We start from the raw sequence: 20,339 nt of genomic DNA on the forward strand, positions 1-20,339 counted from the left end.
TCCCGTCCGTACTAATTGGGTCACCTCTTACAGTTATAGTATAATTAGAGGACTATTGAGTAACTCCTTTAGGCTCCTAGCAAGCGCTTACCACCTGAGCCTCAGACCCCGTTACCTTAGGCACAAAGCTCGCTCTCCTTATGTAGTCCACTTACTGCTCCACTACTATATCTTTTCCTCTTCCAATCCACACTGCCTCTGCGATGCGTACTACCGATCGGCTGACAACATGCCTCCTCGCATCTCTGCGGACCTTAGACTTCAATGCCCCTACGACAGACAAACCAGCATCCTTATAACATACGCTAACCACACCAAGGGTACTTCCCTACACCCTAGGCATACACGATGACCGTAAACCCACATCATTCTCAAGCTGCCCCACCTAAACAATGGCCGCCTACTCCAACTCCCCATACCCAAAACCCACCATATGCGATTTCATCAACACCGAGCCAGAGCTATCGTATCATACGTCCCAACATCGCCCCTTCAATGCCATATACCCAGACAGCACACAAAACCCTATGCCTAGTGGGACAGCCACCCAAACGTGCCTATTACACATTGCCTGACACGCTGGCTGTAGAATGCCTATATACACTTCAGGAAACAGGCAGCTGCCGTGGAAGACAAAACCCAGATTCAGAAATCCCCCATCTCTAAGCCTCTTCAAAGACTGCATCTCAGCCCGACAAGAACATCTCCAACAACACCCCACGCCACCAAACATCAGACCTCTACTGACGCACGCATTCGACCCAGCAACCTCACAAAGGTTTCCAACAGACCGCTCATCCGCCCACCGTGTCTATCGCTCCTTCCTCTCCATCGAGCCAGTCCACCACCTGTCACCCTGCTCCTCCAGCGCTCCCTGGGAACTCCGCTCCCAGGCGCCTCAAAAAATTGCCCTGCCTGCCAAAACCCCGTCCCAGAGCCTGACCTCCGCCCAAACGTTGGCGATGAACGTCGCCTCGCAGAGCGGCCGGGACCGGGGAAAAAAAACCCCAGCCGGGGGAGGAAAAAAAAAATCCCCCAGCTGGGGTTTCTTTTTCCACAGGATTAAAAAAAAAAATTAGAATAAAGTTTGCTGTTGGTTACCACCACCAAACCCAACCCTCAAAACACTGTGAACACCCCACACTTCACAACCTTATCAAAGACATTTTCTACAAAACATATGTCACTACCCGTGTCCCTGGTTCATTTCAAACTACATTCACCCATAGAACACAGGCAGCCGATATTGACTTCTGCATTCACTCAACCTCACTACGCAAGGATGTGTGAATGTACATCCAACGATACCACACCAGCTCTAATCAATCACACGCAGCAATGATGTACACGGGCGGATACTTCCACCACACCGCAGTAGTAGATTAACTATGGACATTAACTCAACTACAACAGACAAACAGGGTACAACAAGCACTACATACGTGCAACCATACAAGACAGCGGAGGTAACTGGCTAGGTACCCACACTCAGCCACACTAGTCACACAGGACAGCTATACAGCTACACAACAATAAAGAACTGCGCAATAGAAACTACATAGATATGTTCCAACAAACAAGAGCTGGAGGCATCTGTGCAGGCATATACATACACCAATACAACAGTACGTGCATTCAACCGTACAAGAGTCGGAGGAAATTTAGTAGCATGCAGTGACCCAAAGATGATGGTTACCAAAGGGAGGAACATATATTCCTTCACCTAAAAAAAACCCCACAACAATCCACACTCAATAGCGTTGTCACCATCACATCGCTCCACAAGGACCTACCCCGCAACATCCCCCACCTCACATGCACCTGGCTTCTCCTCTCACCTGCTCCTTACCCGTGCTGGACTTGGACGGTCACCATCCTTTGCAGCCCCTAGAGATAAAAGCACATAGAGTTGCCACTGCAATTCCTTAAAAAATCACCAGCTCCACACCCCTCTTCTCTGCAACCCAGCTCACCTCAAACGCTCCTTTGTCACCTTGCCCTGACTCGACACCCCCGGGCAGGGCGGCTCCAAGCCAACACACCACAACCACAGACGAACCCTACACAGAACACCAACAACAACACGCCTCAAAAAACAAGCCAAGTCGCTCGGCGAGACCGACGACGCACGTACAGAAAACCTCCATCCGGGAAGAGCACGCGCAGAACCCTAGCGTGCTCCTAGCGCCACGCCAGAAAATGACGAGACCTTCGTGGGCAGGGACAAGCTCTTCCTCTCAAAACTGACGAGATGGATGCGCAAGCAGCCTGCCTTCAACACCTCAGTCCCTGAATATGCAAGGAAGAAGTGCCAGTCCCTAAAAGCGACAGCTAGCGAGCAGAGCCGCTCACACGGCCGAGAACGACGCGGCACTAGACCACCGGCCAGAACCACCTGAGACGCCAAAACGATCCACGCCCGAAGCTTGCGACGCCAAAAGAGAGGCGCCCCATGGGCGCCGAGCCCACGCCTAGGGCCTCGCCGGGCCCTACTAACGCTGCCGAGGCACCCGCCTGGCTCCTAAAGAGCAAAGACACCAACCGAGACCCGAGGAAGGTCGGAGACACCCAACACAAAACACACACACACTGCCCAAGAACGCGCACACAGCCTGGAACCGCCCTGCCCGGCACGCGTTCCCGTCACATTGAAGAGGAACCCGCTCCTTTTCCCTGCTCTCAAAGGGGACCGCTTCCCAGACAGCCCGCTCCGCCGCACCATCCTTAAAACCCCTCCCTCCCCCAACCCCTTCCCCAGCACCGTTGCCTCAACTTAGCTTTCAAGGGGCCCAGAGCCTCGGTCCACCCATCCTTCCGGAGAACAAGCGCACAGGCAGCGCGCGGCACCGCTCCTCCAAGGGCCAGGTGCCTTTTCATCACCTAAACAAAAACAACAAAAATACACACACAGCAGCGCTGCCAGCCAGCATCCCATCGCTCCACAAGGACCCACCCCCGCAACGCCCCCCACCTCACGCGCACCCGGCTGCTCCGTGCCCGTTCCGGACGAGGACGAACGCCATCCCCTGCGGCCCCTAGAGATACCACAGGATACACAAAGTTACCGTCGCTCCGCCAAAAAAGGAAGAACGAACCACACCGGCCCCACGCCCCTCCCCTCTGCGACCCAGCTCCCCTCAAACGCGCATCCAGGCCCAAAGGCAGCCGGCGCACAACCTGCAACGCCAGAGACAAACCCTTCAATTGAGTGGCCGTACGACACCTTGCTCTCAAGCAGCCGCCTGGCCTTCGAGCCCCTCACCTCTCGGACCTCTCGTCGGCACGCGGCGTCTCCCCTCCGAAGCCTGCGTGCGGCACCTGCAAGAACCCAGGCAAAAAAGGACCCGCTCGGGTGCTGCGGGGCGCTCAGGATACCCGCACAAACCCCCCCCATCTCAGACACGCACCTTTCCCTCGACAGCTCACCTGCCTGGCCTCCAGCAGATCCGGTCGCCATCTGGAGGCTCGCCCGCCACCTGCAAGAGCCAAACGCATGTCGCTCGCCACCACCTGCAACGCGACCCCTCAGGACGCATCGCTACGCTTCAGCCCACCCGTCACCGCTCACCCCGTGCGATTCCCCTCCGGTGCCCGGGTCCCGCTCGGCTCCTCGCATGCGTCCGCAAAGAAAAATTACCACAACGGCCTCATAGAGCCAACAGCCACATCTTCCCTCTAGATACACCGCACACCAACCCACCTGCTGACAGCGCCGTCCTCCATCACCCTGCACGACTCCTCCCTCGGCCCCTGCCAAACCAATGCCAAACAAGTCACCTGCGTGCACAGCGACAGCCGAACCACGACACGGGTCTCGATCGCACATAGGAACACCCCTCGAGAGCCCAACTAGGGCGGCTCTTAACCATGAGCACACTACGTCACACATTAAGCCCAGCACACAGACAAGCCAGAACACCCTTGACACGCTACCTGCTCAGCTAAGACTCTAGCTCCCTCCCCCGGACACCTACGGTTGTTCCCTGGGGGCCCACAAAACCCAACAGGAATTACTTCCCCCACCCACCGACGACAGCCACTCGATCCAAGACGGCTGCAAAACTCCTTCCCCCCCACCTTCCCCCCGCCCCCCCCAAAGCCTGGGCGCATCCCTAGATGCCAGCACCACCCACCTCGCCCTGACTCTACATCCCCGGGCAGGGCGGCTCCAAGACAAACGCACAACAACGCTACACAGAGCGCTACAGGCAACGCGCCCCAAAGGATGAGAGGCAGCTCTCGGAGAGAACGACGACACCCAGACGGAACCCCCCCGTCCGGCAAGACCGCCTGCGGGACCCCGACGGCGACGTCGGCAGGCCCCCACGGCAACGCCAGAGAACGCCGACAGCTTCGCGGCCCGTGACAAGCGCTTCCTCTCACAACCGAGACGACGGACGCGCAACCAGCCCGGCTTCCAGACCTAACCGCCTAAGGACGCAAGGAAGAAATGCCAGTCCCAAAAAACTCACGGCGACAGAGCGGCGCTGCTCACGCAGCCGGGAACGACGCCGCCCAAGGCGACCGTCCGAGACGCCAAAACGATCCACGCCGGAAGCTTGCGACGCCAAAAGAGAGGCGCCCCATGGGCGCCGAGCCCACGCCTAGGGCCTCGCCGGGCCCTACTAACGCTGCCGAGGCACCCGCCTGGCTCCTAAAGAGCAAAGACACCAACCGAGACCCGAGGAAGGTCGGAGACACCCAACACGAAACACACACACACTGCCCAAGAACGCGCACACAGCCTGGAACCGCCCTGCCCAGCACGCGTTCCCGTCACATTGAAGAGGAACCCGCTCCTTTTCCCTGCTCTCAAAGGGGACCGCTTCCCAGACAGCCCGCTCCGCCGCACCATCCTTAAAACCCCTCCCTCCCCCAACCCCTTCCCCAGCACCGTTGCCTCAACTTAGCTTTCAAGGGGCCCAGAGCCTCGGTCCACCCATCCTTCCGGAGAACAAGCGCACAGGCAGCGCGCGGCACCGCTCCTCCAAGGGCCAGGTGCCTTTTCATCACCTAAACAAAAACAACACAAATACACACGCAGCAGCGCTGTCAGCCAGCATCCCATCGCTCCACAAGGACCCACCCCCGCAACGTCCCCCACCTCACGCGCACCCGGCTGCCCCGCTCACCCGGCTGCTCCGTGCCCGTTCCGGACGAGGACGAACGCCATCCCCTGCGGCCCCTAGAGATACCACAGGATACACAAAGTTACCGTCGCTCCGCCAAAAAAGGAAGAACGAACCACACCGGCCCCACGCCCCTCCCCTCTGCGACCCAGCTCCCCTCAAACGCGCATCCAGGCCCAAAGGCAGCCGGCGCACAACCTGCAACGCCAGAGACAAACCCTTCAATTGAGTGGCCGTACGACACCTTGCTCTCAAGCAGCCGCCTGGCCTTCGAGCCCCTCACCTCTCGGACCTCTCGTCGGCACGCGGCGTCTCCCCTCCGAAGCCTGCGTGCGGCACCTGCAAGAACCCAGGCAAAAAAGGACCCGCTCGGGTGCTGCGGGGCGCTCAGGATACCCGCACAAACCCCCCCCATCTCAGACACGCACCTTTCCCTCGACAGCTCACCTGCCTGGCCTCCAGCAGATCCGGTCGCCATCTGGAGGCTCGCCCGCCACCTGCAAGAGCCAAACGCATGTCGCTCGCCACCACCTGCAACGCGACCCCTCAGGACGCATCGCTACGCTTCAGCCCACCCGTCACCGCTCACCCCGTGCGATTCCCCTCCGGTGCCCGGGTCCCGCTCGGCTCCTCGCATGCGTCCGCAAAGAAAAATTACCACAACGGCCTCATAGAGCCAACAGCCACATCTTCCCTCTAGATACACCGCACACCAACCCACCTGCTGACAGCGCCGTCCTCCATCACCCTGCACGACTCCTCCCTCGGCCCCTGCCAAACCGATGCCAAACAAGTCACCTGCGTGCACAGCGACAGCCGAACCACGACACGGGTCTCGATCGCACGTAGGAACACCCCTCGAGAGCCCAACTAGGGCGGCTCTTAACCATGAGCACACTACGTCACACATTAAGCCCAGCACACAGACAAGCCAGAACACCCTTGACACGCTACCTGCTCAGCTAAGACTCTAGCTCCCTCCCCCGGACACCTACGGTTGTTCCCTGGGGGCCCACAAAACCCAACAGGAATTACTTCCCCCACCCACCGACGACAGCCACTCGATCCAAGACGGCTGCAAAACTCCTTCCCCCCCACCTTCCCCCCGCCCCCCCCCAAAGCCTGGGCGCATCCCTAGATGCCAGCACCACCCACCTCGCCATGACTCTACATCCCCGGGCAGGGCGGCTCCAAGACAAACGCACAACAACGCTACACAGAGCGCTACAGGCAACGCGCCCCAAAGGATGAGAGGCAGCTCTCGGAGAGAACGACGACACCCAGACGGAACCCCCCCATCCGGCAAGACCGCCTGCGGGACCCCGACGGCGACGTCGGCAGGCCCCCACGGCAACGCCAGAGAACGCCGACAGCTTCGCGGCCCGTGACAAGCGCTTCCTCTCACAACCGAGACGACGGACGCGCAACCAGCCCGGCTTCCAGACCTAACCGCCTAAGGACGCAAGGAAGAAATGCCAGTCCCAAAAAACTCACGGCGACAGAGCGGCGCTGCTCACGCAGCCGGGAACGACGCCGCCCAAGGCGACCGTCCGAGACGCCAAAACGATCCACGCCGGAAGCTTGCGACGCCAAAAGAGAGGCGCCCCATGGGCGCCGAGCCCACGACTAGGGCCTCGCCGGGCCCTACTAACGCTGCCGAGGCACCCGCCTGGCTCCTAAAGAGCCAAGACACCAACCGAGACCCGAGGAAGGTCGGAGACACCCAACACAAAACACACACACACTGCCCAAGAACGCGCACACAGCCTGGAACCGCCCTGCCCGGCACGCGTTCCCGTCACATTGAAGAGGAACCCGCTCCTTTTCCCTGCTCTCAAAGGGGACCGCTTCCCAGACAGCCCGCTCCGCCGCACCATCCTTAAAACCCCTCCCTCCCCCAACCCCTTCCCCAGCACCGTTGCCTCAACTTAGCTTTCAAGGGGCCCAGAGCCTCGGTCCACCCAGCCTTCCGGAGAACAAGCGCACAGGCAGCGCGCGGCACCGCTCCTCCAAGGGCCAGGTGCCTTTTCATCACCTAAACAAAAACAACACAAATACACACGCAGCAGCGCTGTCAGCCAGCATCCCATCGCTCCACAAGGACCCACCCCCGCAACGCCCCCCACCTCACGCGCACCCGGCTGCCCCGCTCACCCGGCTGCTCCGTGCCCGTTCCGGACGAGGACGAACGCCATCCCCTGCGGCCCCTAGAGATACCACAGGATACACAAAGTTACCGTCGCTCCGCCAAAAAAAAGGAAGAACGAACCACACCGGCCCCACGCCCCTCCCCTCTGCGACCCAGCTCCCCTCAAACGCGCATCCAGGCCCAAAGGCAGCCGGCGCACAACCTGCAACGCCAGAGACAAACGCTTCAACTGAGCGGCCGTATGACACCTTGCTCGCAAACAGCCGCCTGGCCTTCGAGCCCCTCACCTCTCGGACGTCTCGTCGGCACGCGGCGTCTCCCCTCCGCAGCCTGCGTGCGGCACCTGCAAGAACCCAGGCAAAAAAGGACCCGCTCGGGTGCTGCGGGAGTCTCAGGATACCCGCGCAAACCCCCCCCCCCCCCCCAACTCTCAGACACGCACCTTTTCCTCGACAGCTCACCTGCCTGGCCTCCATCAGATCCGGTCGCCGCCTCGAGGCTCGCCCACCACCTGCAAGCACCAAACGCACGTTGCTCGCAACCACCCGCAACGCGACCCCTCAGGACGCATCGCTACGCTGCAGCCCACCCGTCACCGCTCACCCTGTGCGATTCCCCTCCGGTGCCCAGATCCCGCTCGGCTCCTCGCATGCGTCCGCAAAGAAAAATTACCACAATGGGCTCATAGAGCCAACAGCCACATCTTCCCTCTAGATACACCGCACACCAACTCACCTGCTTACAGCGCCGTCCTCCATCACCCTGCACGACTCCTCCCTCGGCCCCTGCCAAACCGATGCCAAACAAGTCACCTGCGTGCACAGCGACAGCCGAATCACGACACGGGTCTCGATCGCACGTAGGAACACCCCTCGAGAGCCCAACTAGGGCGGCTCTTAACCATGAGCACACTACGTCACACATTAAGCCCAGCACACAGACAAGCCAGAACACCCTTGACACGCTACCTGCTCAGCTAAGACTCTAGCTCCCTCCCCCGGACACCTACGGTTGTTCCCTGGGGGCCCACAAAACCCAACAGGAACTACTTCCCCCACCCACCGACGACAGCCACTCGATCCAAGACGGCTGCAAAACTCCTTCCCCCCCACCTTCCCCCCGCCCCCCCCAAAGCCTGGGCGCATCCCTAGATGCCAGCACCACCCACCTCGCCCTGACTCTACATCCCCGGGCAGGGCGGCTCCAAGACAAACGCACAACAATGCTACACAGAGCGCTACAGGCAACGCGCCCCAAAGGATGAGAGGCAGCTCTCGGAGAGAACGACGACACCCAGACGGAACCCCCCCGTCCGGCAAGACCGCCTGCGGGACCCCGACGGCGACGTCGGCAGGCCCCCACGGCAACGCCAGAGAACGCCGACAGCTTCGCGGCCCGTGACAAGCGCTTCCTCTCACAACCGAGACGACAGAAGCGCAACCAGCCCGGCTTCCAGACCTAACCGCCTAAGGACGCAAGGAAGAAATGCCAGTCCCAAAAAACTCACAGCGACAGAGCGGCGCTGCTCACGCAGCCGGGAACGACGCCGCCCAAGGCGACCGTCCGAGACGCCAAAACGATCCACGCCGGAAGCTTGCGACGCCAAAAGAGAGGCGCCCGATGGGCGCCGAGCCCACGCCTAGGGCCTCGCCGGGCCCTAACGCTGCCGAGGCACCCGCCTGGCTCCTAAAGAGCAAAGACACCAACCGAGACCCGAGGAAGGTCGGAGACACCCAACACAAAACACACACACACTGCCCAAGAACGCGCACACAGCCTGGAACCGCCCTGCCCGGCACGCGTTCCCGTCACATTGAAGAGGAACCCGCTCCTTTTCCCTGCTCTCAAAGGGGACCACTTCCCAGACAGCCCGCTCCGCCGCACCATCCTTAAAACCCCTCCCTCCCCCAACCCCTTCCCCAGCACCGTTGCCTCAACTTAGCTTTCAAGGGGCCCAGAGCCTCGGTCCACCCATCCTTCCGGAGAACAAGCGCACAGGCAGCCCGCGGCACCGCTCCTCCAAGGGCCAGGTGCCTTTTCATCACCTAAACAAAAACAACACAAATACACACGCAGCAGCGCTGTCAGCCAGCATCCCATCGCTCCACAAGGACCCACCCCCGCAACGCCCCCCACCTCACGCGCACCCGGCTGCCCCGCTCACCCGGCTGCTCCGTGCCCGTTCCGGACGAGGACGAACGCCATCCCCTGCGGCCCCTAGAGATACCACAGGATACACAAAGTTACCGTCGCTCCGCCAAAAAAGGAAGAACGAACCACACCGGCCCCACGCCCCTCCCCTCTGCGACCCAGCTCCCCTCAAACGCGCATCCAGGCCCAAAGGCAGCCGGCGCACAACCTGCAACGCCAGAGACAAACGCTTCAACTGAGCGGCCGTACGACACCTTGCTCGCAAACAGCCGCCTGGCCTTCGAGCCCCTCACCTCTCGGACGTCTTGTCAGCACGCAGCGTCTCCCCTCCGCAGCCTGCGTGCGGCACCTGCAAGAACCCAGGCAAAAAAGGACCCGCTCGGGTGCTGCGGGGCGCTCAGGATACCCGCGCAAACCCCCCCCCCCCCAACTCTCAGACACGCACCTTTTCCTCGACAGCTCACCTGCCTGGCCTCCAGCAGATCCGGTCGCCGCCTCGAGGCTCGCCCACCACCTGCAAGCGCCAAACGCACGTTGCTCGCAACCACCCGCAACGCGACCCCTCAGGACGCATCGCTACGCTGCAGCCCACCCGTCACCGCTCACCCTGTGCGATTCCCCTCCGGTGCCCAGATCCCGCTCGGCTCCTCGCATGCGTCCGCAAAGAAAAATTACCACAATGGGCTCATAGAGCCAACAGCCACATCTTCCCTCTAGATACACCGCACACCAACTCACCTGCTTACAGCGCCGTCCTCCATCACCCTGCACGACTCCTCCCTCGGCCCCTGCCAAACCGATGCCAAACAAGTCACCTGCGTGCACAGCGACAGCCGAATCACGACACGGGTCTCGATCGCACGTAGGAACACCCCTCGAGAGCCCAACTAGGGCGGCTCTTAAACATGAGCACACTACGTCACACATTAAGCCCAGCACACAGACAAGCCAGAACACCCTTGACACGCTACCTGCTCAGCTAAGACTCTAGCTCCCTCCCCCAGACACCTACGGTTGTTCCCTGGGGGCCCACAAAACCCAACAGGAATTACTTCCCTCACCCACCGACAACAGCCGGTCGATCCAAGACGGCCGCAAAATTCCTTCCCCCCCACCTTCCCCCCGCCCCCCCCAAAGCCTGGGCGCATCCCTAGATGCCAGCACCACCCACCTCGCCATGACTCTACATCCCCGGGCAGGGCGGCTCCAAGACAAACGCACAACAACGCTACACAGAGCGCTACAGGCAACGCGCCCCGAAGGATGAGAGGCAGCTCTCGGAGAGAACGACGACACCCAGACGGAACCCCCCCGTCCGGCAAGACCGCCTGCGGGACCCCGACGGCGACGTCGGCAGGCCCCCACGGCAACGCCAGAGAACGCCGACAGCTTCGCGGCCCGTGACAAGCGCTTCCTCTCACAACCGAGACGACGGACGCGCAACCAGCCCGGCTTCCAGACCTAACCGCCTAAGGACGCAAGGAAGAAATGCCAGTCCCAAAAAACTCACGGCGACAGAGCGGCGCTGCTCACGCAGCCGGGAACGACGCCGCCCAAGGCGACCGTCCGAGACGCCAAAACGATCCACGCCGGAAGCTTGCGACGCCAAAAGAGAGGCGCCCCATGGGCGCCGAGCCCACGCCTAGGGCCTCGCCAGGCCCTACTAACGCTGCCGAGGCACCCGCCTGGCTCCTAAAGAGCAAAGACACCAACCGAGACCCGAGGAAGGTCGGAGACACCCAACACGAAACACACACACACTGCCCAAGAACGCGCACACAGCCTGGAACCGCCCTGCCCGGCACGCGTTCCCGTCACATTGAAGAGGAACCCGCTCCTTTTCCCTGCTCTCAAAGGGGACCGCTTCCCAGACAGCCCGCTCCGCCGCACCATCCTTAAAACCCCTCCCTCCCCCAACCCCTTCCCCAGCACCGTTGCCTCAACTTAGCTTTCAAGGGGCCCAGAGCCTCGGTCCACCCATCCTTCCGGAGAACAAGCGCACAGGCAGCCCACTGCATCGGTCCTCTAAAGGGCCAGGTGCCTTTTCATCACCTAAACAAAAACAACAAAAATACACACACAGCAGCGCTGCCAGCCAGCATCCCATCGCTCCACAAGGACCCACCCCCGCAACGCCCCCCACCTCACGCGCACCCGGCTGCCCCGCTCACCCGGCTGCTCCGTGCCCGTTCCGGACGAGGACGAACGCCATCCCCTGCGGCCCCTAGAGATACCACAGGATACACAAAGTTACCGTCGCTCCGCCAAAAAAGGAAGAACGAACCACACCGGCCCCACGCCCCTCCCCTCTGCGACCCAGCTCCCCTCAAACGCGCATCCAGGCCCAAAGGCAGCCGGCGCACAACCTGCAACGCCAGAGACAAACGCTTCAATTGAGTGGCCGTACGACACCTTGCTCTCAAGCAGCCGCCTGGCCTTCGAGCCCCTCACCTCTCGGACCTCTCGTCGGCACGCGGCGTCTCCCCTCCGAAGCCTGCGTGCGGCACCTGCAAGAACCCAGGCAAAAAAGGACCCGCTCGGGTGCTGCGGGGCGCTCAGGATACCCGCACAAACCCCCCCCATCTCAGACACGCACCTTTCCCTCGACAGCTCACCTGCCTGGCCTCCAGCAGATCCGGTCGCCATCTGGAGGCTCGCCCGCCACCTGCAAGAGCCAAACGCATGTCGCTCGCCACCACCTGCAACGCGACCCCTCAGGACGAATCGCTACGCTTCAGCCCACCCGTCACCGCTCACCCCGTGCGATTCCCCTCCGGTGCCCAGATCCCGCTCGGCTCCTCGCATGCGTCCGCAAAGAAAAATTACCACAACGGGCTCATAGAGCCAACAGCCACATCTTCCCTCTAGATACACCGCACACCAACTCACCTGCTGACAGCGCCGTCCTCCATCACCCTGCACGACTCCTCCCTCGGCCCCTGCCAAACCGATGCCAAACAAGTCACCTGCGTGCACAGCGACAGCCGAACCACGACACGGGTCTCGATCGCACGTAGGAACACCCCTCGAGAGCCCAACTAGGGCGGCTCTTAAACATGAGCACACTACGTCACACATTAAGCCCAGCACACAGACAAGCCAGAACACCCTTGACACGCTACCTGCTCAGCTAAGACTCTAGCTCCCTCCCCCGGACACCTACGGTTGTTCCCTGGGGGCCCACAAAACCCAACAGGAATTACTTCCCCCACCCACCGACGACAGCCACTCGATCCAAGACGGCTGCAAAACTCCTTCCCCCCCACCTTCCCCCCGCCCCCCCCAAAGCCTGGGCGCATCCCTAGATGCCAGCACCACCCACCTCGCCCTGACTCTACATCCCCGGGCAGGGCGGCTCCAAGACAAACGCACAACAATGCTACACAGAGCGCTACAGGCAACGCGCCCCAAAGGATGAGAGGCAGCTCTCAGAGAACAACGACACCCAGACGGAACCCCCCCGTCCGGCAAGACCGCCTGCGGGACCCCGACGGCGACGTCGGCAGGCCCCCACGGCAACGCCAGAGAACGCCGACAGCTTCGCGGCCCGTGACAAGCGCTTCCTCTCACAACCGAGACGACGGACGCGCAACCAGCCCGGCTTCCAGACCTAACCGCCTAAGGACGCAAGGAAGAAATGCCAGTCCCAAAAAACTCACAGCGACAGAGCGGCGCTGCTCACGCAGCCGGGAACGACGCCGCCCAAGGCGACCGTCCGAGACGCCAAAACGATCCACGCCGGAAGCTTGCGACGCCAAAAGAGAGGCGCCCGATGGGCGCCGAGCCCACGACTAGGGCCTCGCCGGGCCCTACTAACGCTGCCGAGGCACCCGCCTGGCTCCTAAAGAGCAAAGACACCAACCGAGACCCGAGGAAGGTCGGAGACACCCAACACGAAACACACACACACTGCCCAAGAACGCGCACACAGCCTGGAACCGCCCTGCCCGGCACGCGTTCCCGTCACATTGAAGAGGAACCCGCTCCTTTTCCCTGCTCTCAAAGGGGACCGCTTCCCAGACAGCCCGCTCCGCCGCACCATCCTTAAAACCCCTCCCTCCCCCAACCCCTTCCCCAGCACCGTTGCCTCAACTTAGCTTTCAAGGGGCCCAGAGCCTCGGTCCACCCAGCCTTCCGGAGAACAAGCGCACAGGCAGCGCGCGGCACCGCTCCTCCAAGGGCCAGGTGCCTTTTCATCACCTAAACAAAAACACAAATACACACGCAGCAGCGCTGTCAGCCAGCATCCCATCGCTCCACAAGGACCCACCCCCGCAACGCCCCCCACCTCACGCGCACCCGGCTGCTCCGTGCCCGTTCCGGACGAGGACGAACGCCATCCCCTGCGGCCCCTAGAGATACCACAGGATACACAAAGTTACCGTCGCTCCGCCAAAAAAAAGGAAGAACGAACCACACCGGCCCCACGCCCCTCCCCTCTGCGACCCAGCTCCCCTCAAACGCGCATCCAGGCCCAAAGGCAGCCGGCGCACAACCTGCAACGCCAGAGACAAACGCTTCAACTGAGCGGCCGTACGACACCTTGCTCGCAAACAGCCGCCTGGCCTTCGAGCCCCTCACCTCTCGGACGTCTCGTCGGCACGCGGCGTCTCCCCTCCGCAGCCTGCGTGCGGCACCTGCAAGAACCCAGGCAAAAAAGGACCCGCTCGGGTGCTGCGGGAGTCTCAGGATACCCGCGCAAACCCCCCCCCCCCCCCAACTCTCAGACACGCACCTTTTCCTCGACAGCTCACCTGCCTGGCCTCCATCAGATCCGGTCGCCGCCTCGAGGCTCGCCCACCACCTGCAAGCGCCAAACGCACGTTGCTCGCAACCACCCGCAACGCGACCCCTCAGGACGCATCGCTACGCTGCAGCCCACCCGTCACCGCTCACCCTGTGCGATTCCCCTCCGGTGCCCAGATCCCGCTCGGCTCCTCGCATGCGTCCGCAAAGAAGAATTACCACAACGGGCTCATAGAGCCAACAGCCACATCTTCCCTCTAGATACACCGCACACCAACTCACCTGCTGACAGCGCCGTCCTCCATCACCCTGCACGACTCCTCCCTCGGCCCCTGCCAAACCGATGCCAAACAAGTCACCTGCGTGCACAGCGACAGCCGAACCACGACACGGGTCTCGATCGCACGTAGGAACACCCCTCGAGAGCCCAACTAGGGCGGCTCTTAACCATGAGCACACTACGTCACACATTAAGCCCAGCACACAGACAAGCCAGAACACCCTTGACACGCTACCTGCTCAGCTAAGACTCTAGCTCCCTCCCCCGGACACCTACGGTTGTTCCCTGGGGGCCCACAAAACCCAACAGGAATTACTTCCCCCACCCACCGACGACAGCCACTCGATCCAAGACGGCTGCAAAACTCCTTCCCCCCCACCTTCCCCCCGCCCCCCCGCAAAGCCTGGGCGCATCCCTAGATGCCAGCACCACCCACCTCGCCCTGACTCTACATCCCCGGGCAGGGCGGCTCCAAGACAAACGCACAACAACGCTACACAGAGCGCTACAGGCAACGCGCCCCGAAGGATGAGAGGCAGCTCTCGGAGAGAACGACGACACCCAGACGGAACCCCCCCGTCCGGCAAGACCGCCTGCGGGACCCCGACGGCGACGTCGGCAGGCCCCCACGGCAACGCCAGAGAACGCCGACAGCTTCGCGGCCCGTGACAAGCGCTTCCTCTCACAACCGAGACGACGGACGCGCAACCAGCCCGGCTTCCAGACCTAACCGCCTAAGGACGCAAGGAAGAAATGCCAGCCCCAAAAAACTCACGGCGACAGAGCGGCGCTGCTCACGCAGCCGGGAACGACGCCGCCCAAGGCGACCGTCCGAGACGCCAAAACGATCCACGCCGGAAGCTTGCGACGCCAAAAGAGAGGCGCCCGATGGGCGCCGAGCCCACGACTAGGGCCTCGCCGGGCCCTACTAACGCTGCCGAGGCACCCGCCTGGCTCCTAAAGAGCAAAGACACCAACCGAGACCCGAGGAAGGTCGGAGACACCCAACACAAAACACACACACACTGCCCAAGAACGCGCACACAGCCTGGAACCGCCCTGCCCGGCACGCGTTCCCGCCACATTGAAGAGGAACCCGCTCCTTTTCCCTGCTCTCAAAGGGGACCGCTTCCCAGACAGCCCGCTCCGCCGCACCATCCTTAAAACCCCTCCCTCCCCCAACCCCTTCCCCAGCACCGTTGCCTCAACTTAGCTTTCAAGGGGCCCAGAGCCTCGGTCCACCCATCCTTCCGGAGAACAAGCGCACAGGCAGCCCGCGGCACCGCTCCTCCAAGGGCCAGGTGCCTTTTCATCACCTAAACAAAAACAACACAAATACACACGCAGCAGCGCTGCCAGCCAGCATCCCATCGCTCCACAAGGACCCACCCCCGCAACGTCCCCCACCTCACGCGCACCCGGCTGCCCCGCTCACCCGGCTGCTCCGTGCCCGTTCCGGACGAGGACGAACGCCATCCCCTGCGGCCCCTAGAGATACCACAGGATACACAAAGTTACCGTCGCTCCGCCAAAAAAGGAAGAACGAACCACACCGGCCCCACGCCCCTCCCCTCTGCGACCCAGCTCCCCTCAAACGCGCATCCAGGCCCAAAGGCAGCCGGCGCACAACCTGCAACGCCAGAGACAAACGCTTCAACTGAGCGGCCGTACGACACCTTGCTCGCAAACAGCCGCCTGGCCTTCGAGCCCCTCACCTCTCGGACGTCTCGTCGGCACGCAGCGTCTCCCCTCCGCAGCCTGCGTGCGGCACCTGCAAGAACCCAGGCAAAAAAGGACCCGCTCAGGTGCTGCGGGGCGCTCAGGATACCCGCGCAAACCCCCCCCCCCCCCCAACTCTCAGACACGCACCTTTCCCTCGACAGCTCACCTGCCTGGCCTCCATCAGATCCGGTCGCCGCCTCGAGGCTCGCCCACCACCTGCAAGCGCCAAACGCACGTTGCTCGCAACCACCCGCAACGCGACCCCTCAGGACGCATCGCTACGCTGCAGCCCACCCGTCACCGCTCACCCTGTGCGATTCCCCTCCGGTGCCCAGATCCCGCTCGGCTCCTCGCATGCGTCCGCAAAGAAAAATTACCACAATGGGCTCATAGAGCCAACAGCCACATCTTCCCTCTAGATACACCGCACACCAACTCACCTGCTTACAGCGCCGTCCTCCATCACCCTGCACGACTCCTCCCTCGGCCCCTGCCAAACCGATGCCAAACAAGTCACCTGCGTGCACAGCGACAGCCGAATCACGACACGGGTCTCGATCGCACGTAGGAACACCCCTCGAGAGCCCAACTAGGGCGGCTCTTAACCATGAGCACACTACGTCACACATTAAGCCCAGCACACAGACAAGCCAGAACACCCTTGACACGCTACCTGCTCAGCTAAGACTCTAGCTCCCTCCCCCAGACACCTACGGTTGTTCCCTGGGGGCCCACAAAACCCAACAGGAATTACTTCCCTCACCCACCGACAACAGCCGGTCGATCCAAGACGGCCGCAAAATTCCTTCCCCCCCACCTTCCCCCCGCCCCCCCCAAAGCCTGGGCGCATCCCTAGATGCCAGCACCACCCACCTCGCCCTGACTCTACATCCCCGGGCAGGGCGGCTCCAAGACAAACGCACAACAACGCTACACAGAGCGCTACAGGCAACGCGCCCCGAAGGATGAGAGGCAGCTCTCGGAGAGAACGACGACACCCAGACGGAACCCCCCCGTCTGGCAAGACCGCCTGCGGGACCCCGACGGCGACGTCGGCAGGCCCCCACGGCAACGCCAGAGAACGCCGACAGCTTCGCGGCCCGTGACAAGCGCTTCCTCTCACAACCGAGACGACGGACGCGCAACCAGCCCGGCTTCCAGACCTAACCGCCTAAGGACGCAAGGAAGAAATGCCAGTCCCAAAAAACTCACGGCGACAGAGCGGCGCTGCTCACGCAGCCGGGAACGACGCCGCCCAAGGCGACCGTCCGAGACGCCAAAACGATCCACGCCGGAAGCTTGCGACGCCAAAAGAGAGGCGCCCCATGGGCGCCGAGCCCACGCCTAGGGCCTCGCCAGGCCCTACTAACGCTGCCGAGGCACCCGCCTGGCTCCTAAAGAGCAAAGACACCAACCGAGACCCGAGGAAGGTCGGAGACACCCAACACGAAACACACACACACTGCCCAAGAACGCGCACACAGCCTGGAACCGCCCTGCCCGGCACGCGTTCCCGTCACATTGAAGAGGAACCCGCTCCTTTTCCCTGCTCTCAAAGGGGACCGCTTCCCAGACAGCCCGCTCCGCCGCACCATCCTTAAAACCCCTCCCTCCCCCAACCCCTTCCCCAGCACCGTTGCCTCAACTTAGCTTTCAAGGGGCCCAGAGCCTCGGTCCACCCATCCTTCCGGAGAACAAGCGCACAGGCAGCCCACTGCATCGGTCCTCTAAGGGCCAGGTGCCTTTTCATCACCTAAACAAAAACAACAAAAATACACACGCAGCAGCGCTGCCAGCCAGCATCCCATCGCTCCACAAGGACCCACCCCCGCAACGCCCCCCACCTCACGCGCACCCGGCTGCCCCGCTCACCCGGCTGCTCCGTGCCCGTTCCGGACGAGGACGAACGCCATCCCCTGCGGCCCCTAGAGATACCACAGGATACACAAAGTTACCGTCGCTCCGCCAAAAAAGGAAGAACGAACCACACCGGCCCCACGCCCCTCCCCTCTGCGACCCAGCTCCCCTCAAACGCGCATCCAGGCCCAAAGGCAGCCGGCGCACAACCTGCAACGCCAGAGACAAACGCTTCAATTGAGTGGCCGTACGACACCTTGCTCTCAAGCAGCCGCCTGGCCTTCGAGCCCCTCACCTCTCGGACCTCTCGTCGGCACGCGGCGTCTCCCCTCCGCAGCCTGCGTGCGGCACCTGCAAGAACCCAGGCAAAAAAGGACCCGCTCGGGTGCTGCGGGGCGCTCAGGATACCCGCGCAAACCCCCCCCCCCCCAACTCTCAGACACGCACCTTTCCCTCGACAGCTCACCTGCCTGGCCTCCATCAGATCCGGTCGCCGCCTCGAGGCTCGCCCACCACCTGCAAGCGCCAAACGCACGTTGCTCGCAACCACCCGCAACGCGACCCCTCAGGACGCATCGCTACGCTTCAGCCCACCCGTCACCGCTCACCCTGTGCGATTCCCCTCCGGTGCCCAGATCCCGCTCGGCTCCTCGCATGCGTCCGCAAAGAAAAATTACCACAATGGGCTCATAGAGCCAACAGCCACATCTTCCCTCTAGATACACCGCACACCAACTCACCTGCTTACAGCGCCGTCCTCCATCACCCTGCACGACTCCTCCCTCGGCCCCTGCCAAACCGATGCCAAACAAGTCACCTGCGTGCACAGCGACAGCCGAATCACGACACGGGTCTCGATCGCACGTAGGAACACCCCTCGAGAGCCCAACTAGGGCGGCTCTTAACCATGAGCACACTACGTCACACATTAAGCCCAGCACACAGACAAGCCAGAACACCCTTGACACGCTACCTGCTCAGCTAAGACTCTAGCTCCCTCCCCCGGACACCTACGGTTGTTCCCTGGGGGCCCACAAAACCCAACAGGAATTACTTCCCCCACCCACCGACGACAGCCACTCGATCCAAGACGGCTGCAAAACTCCTTCCCCCCCACCTTCCCCCCGCCCCCCCCAAAGCCTGGGCGCATCCCTAGATGCCAGCACCACCCACCTCGCCCTGACTCTACATCCCCGGGCAGGGCGGCTCCAAGACAAACGCACAACAATGCTACACAGAGCGCTACAGGCAACGCGCCCCGAAGGATGAGAGGCAGCTCTCGGAGAGAACGACGACACCCAGACGGAACCCCCCCGTCCGGCAAGACCGCCTGCGGGACCCCGACGGCGACGTCGGCAGGCCCCCACGGCAACGCCAGAGAACGCCGACAGCTTCGCGGCCCGTGACAAGCGCTTCCTCTCACAACCGAGACGACAGAAGCGCAACCAGCCCGGCTTCCAGACCTAACCGCCTAAGGACGCAAGGAAGAAATGCCAGTCCCAAAAAACTCACAGCGACAGAGCGGCGCTGCTCACGCAGCCGGGAACGACGCCGCCCAAGGCGACCGTCCGAGACGCCAAAACGATCCACGCCGGAAGCTTGCGACGCCAAAAGAGAGGCGCCCCATGGGCGCCGAGCCCACGCCTAGGGCCTCGCCGGGCCCTACTAACGCTGCCGAGGCACCCGCCTGGCTCCTAAAGAGCAAAGACACCAACCGAGACCCGAGGAAGGTCGGAGACACCCAACACGAAACACACACACACTGCCCAAGAACGCGCACACAGCCTGGAACCGCCCTGCCCGGCACGCGTTCCCGTCACATTGAAGAGGAACCCGCTCCTTTTCCCTGCTCTCAAAGGGGACCGCTTCCCAGACAGCCCGCTCCGCCGCACCATCCTTAAAACCCCTCCCTCCCCCAACCCCTTCCTCAGCACCGTTGCCTCAACTTAGCTTTCAAGGGGCCCAGAGCCTCGGTCCACCCATCCTTCCGGAGAACAAGCGCACAGGCAGCCCGCGGCACCGCTCCTCCAAGGGCCAGGTGCCTTTTCATCACCTAAACAAAAACAACACAAATACACACGCAGCAGCGCTGTCAGCCAGCATCCCATCGCTCCACAAGGACCCACCCCCGCAACGCCCCCCACCTCACGCGCACCCGGCTGCCCCGCTCACCCGGCTGCTCCGTGCCCGTTCCGGACGAGGACGAACGCCATCCCCTGCGGCCCCTAGAGATACCACAGGATACACAAAGTTACCGTCGCTCCGCCAAAAAAGGAAGAACGAACCACACCGGCCCCACGCCCCT

General features: G+C 62.3%; 1 long non-coding RNA gene across 1 annotated transcript; it reads right to left on the reverse strand.

Annotated features, from left to right (window-relative positions):
• Positions 1-2,954: 2,954 nt before the first annotated feature.
• Positions 2,955-3,409, reverse strand: LOC142051150 (uncharacterized). Its single transcript, XR_012658313.1, has 3 exons — positions 3,263-3,409; positions 3,128-3,177; positions 2,955-3,026 (listed from the first exon to the last, which is right to left on the reverse strand). It is a non-coding gene; the product is annotated as an uncharacterized LOC142051150 (long non-coding RNA).
• Between the last annotated feature and the right edge of the window lie 16,930 nt (positions 3,410-20,339).

This window comes from Phalacrocorax aristotelis, unplaced genomic scaffold, assembly GCF_949628215.1.
Source record: "Phalacrocorax aristotelis unplaced genomic scaffold, bGulAri2.1 scaffold_131, whole genome shotgun sequence".
NCBI classification, from domain to species: Eukaryota; Metazoa; Chordata; class Aves; order Suliformes; family Phalacrocoracidae; genus Phalacrocorax; species Phalacrocorax aristotelis.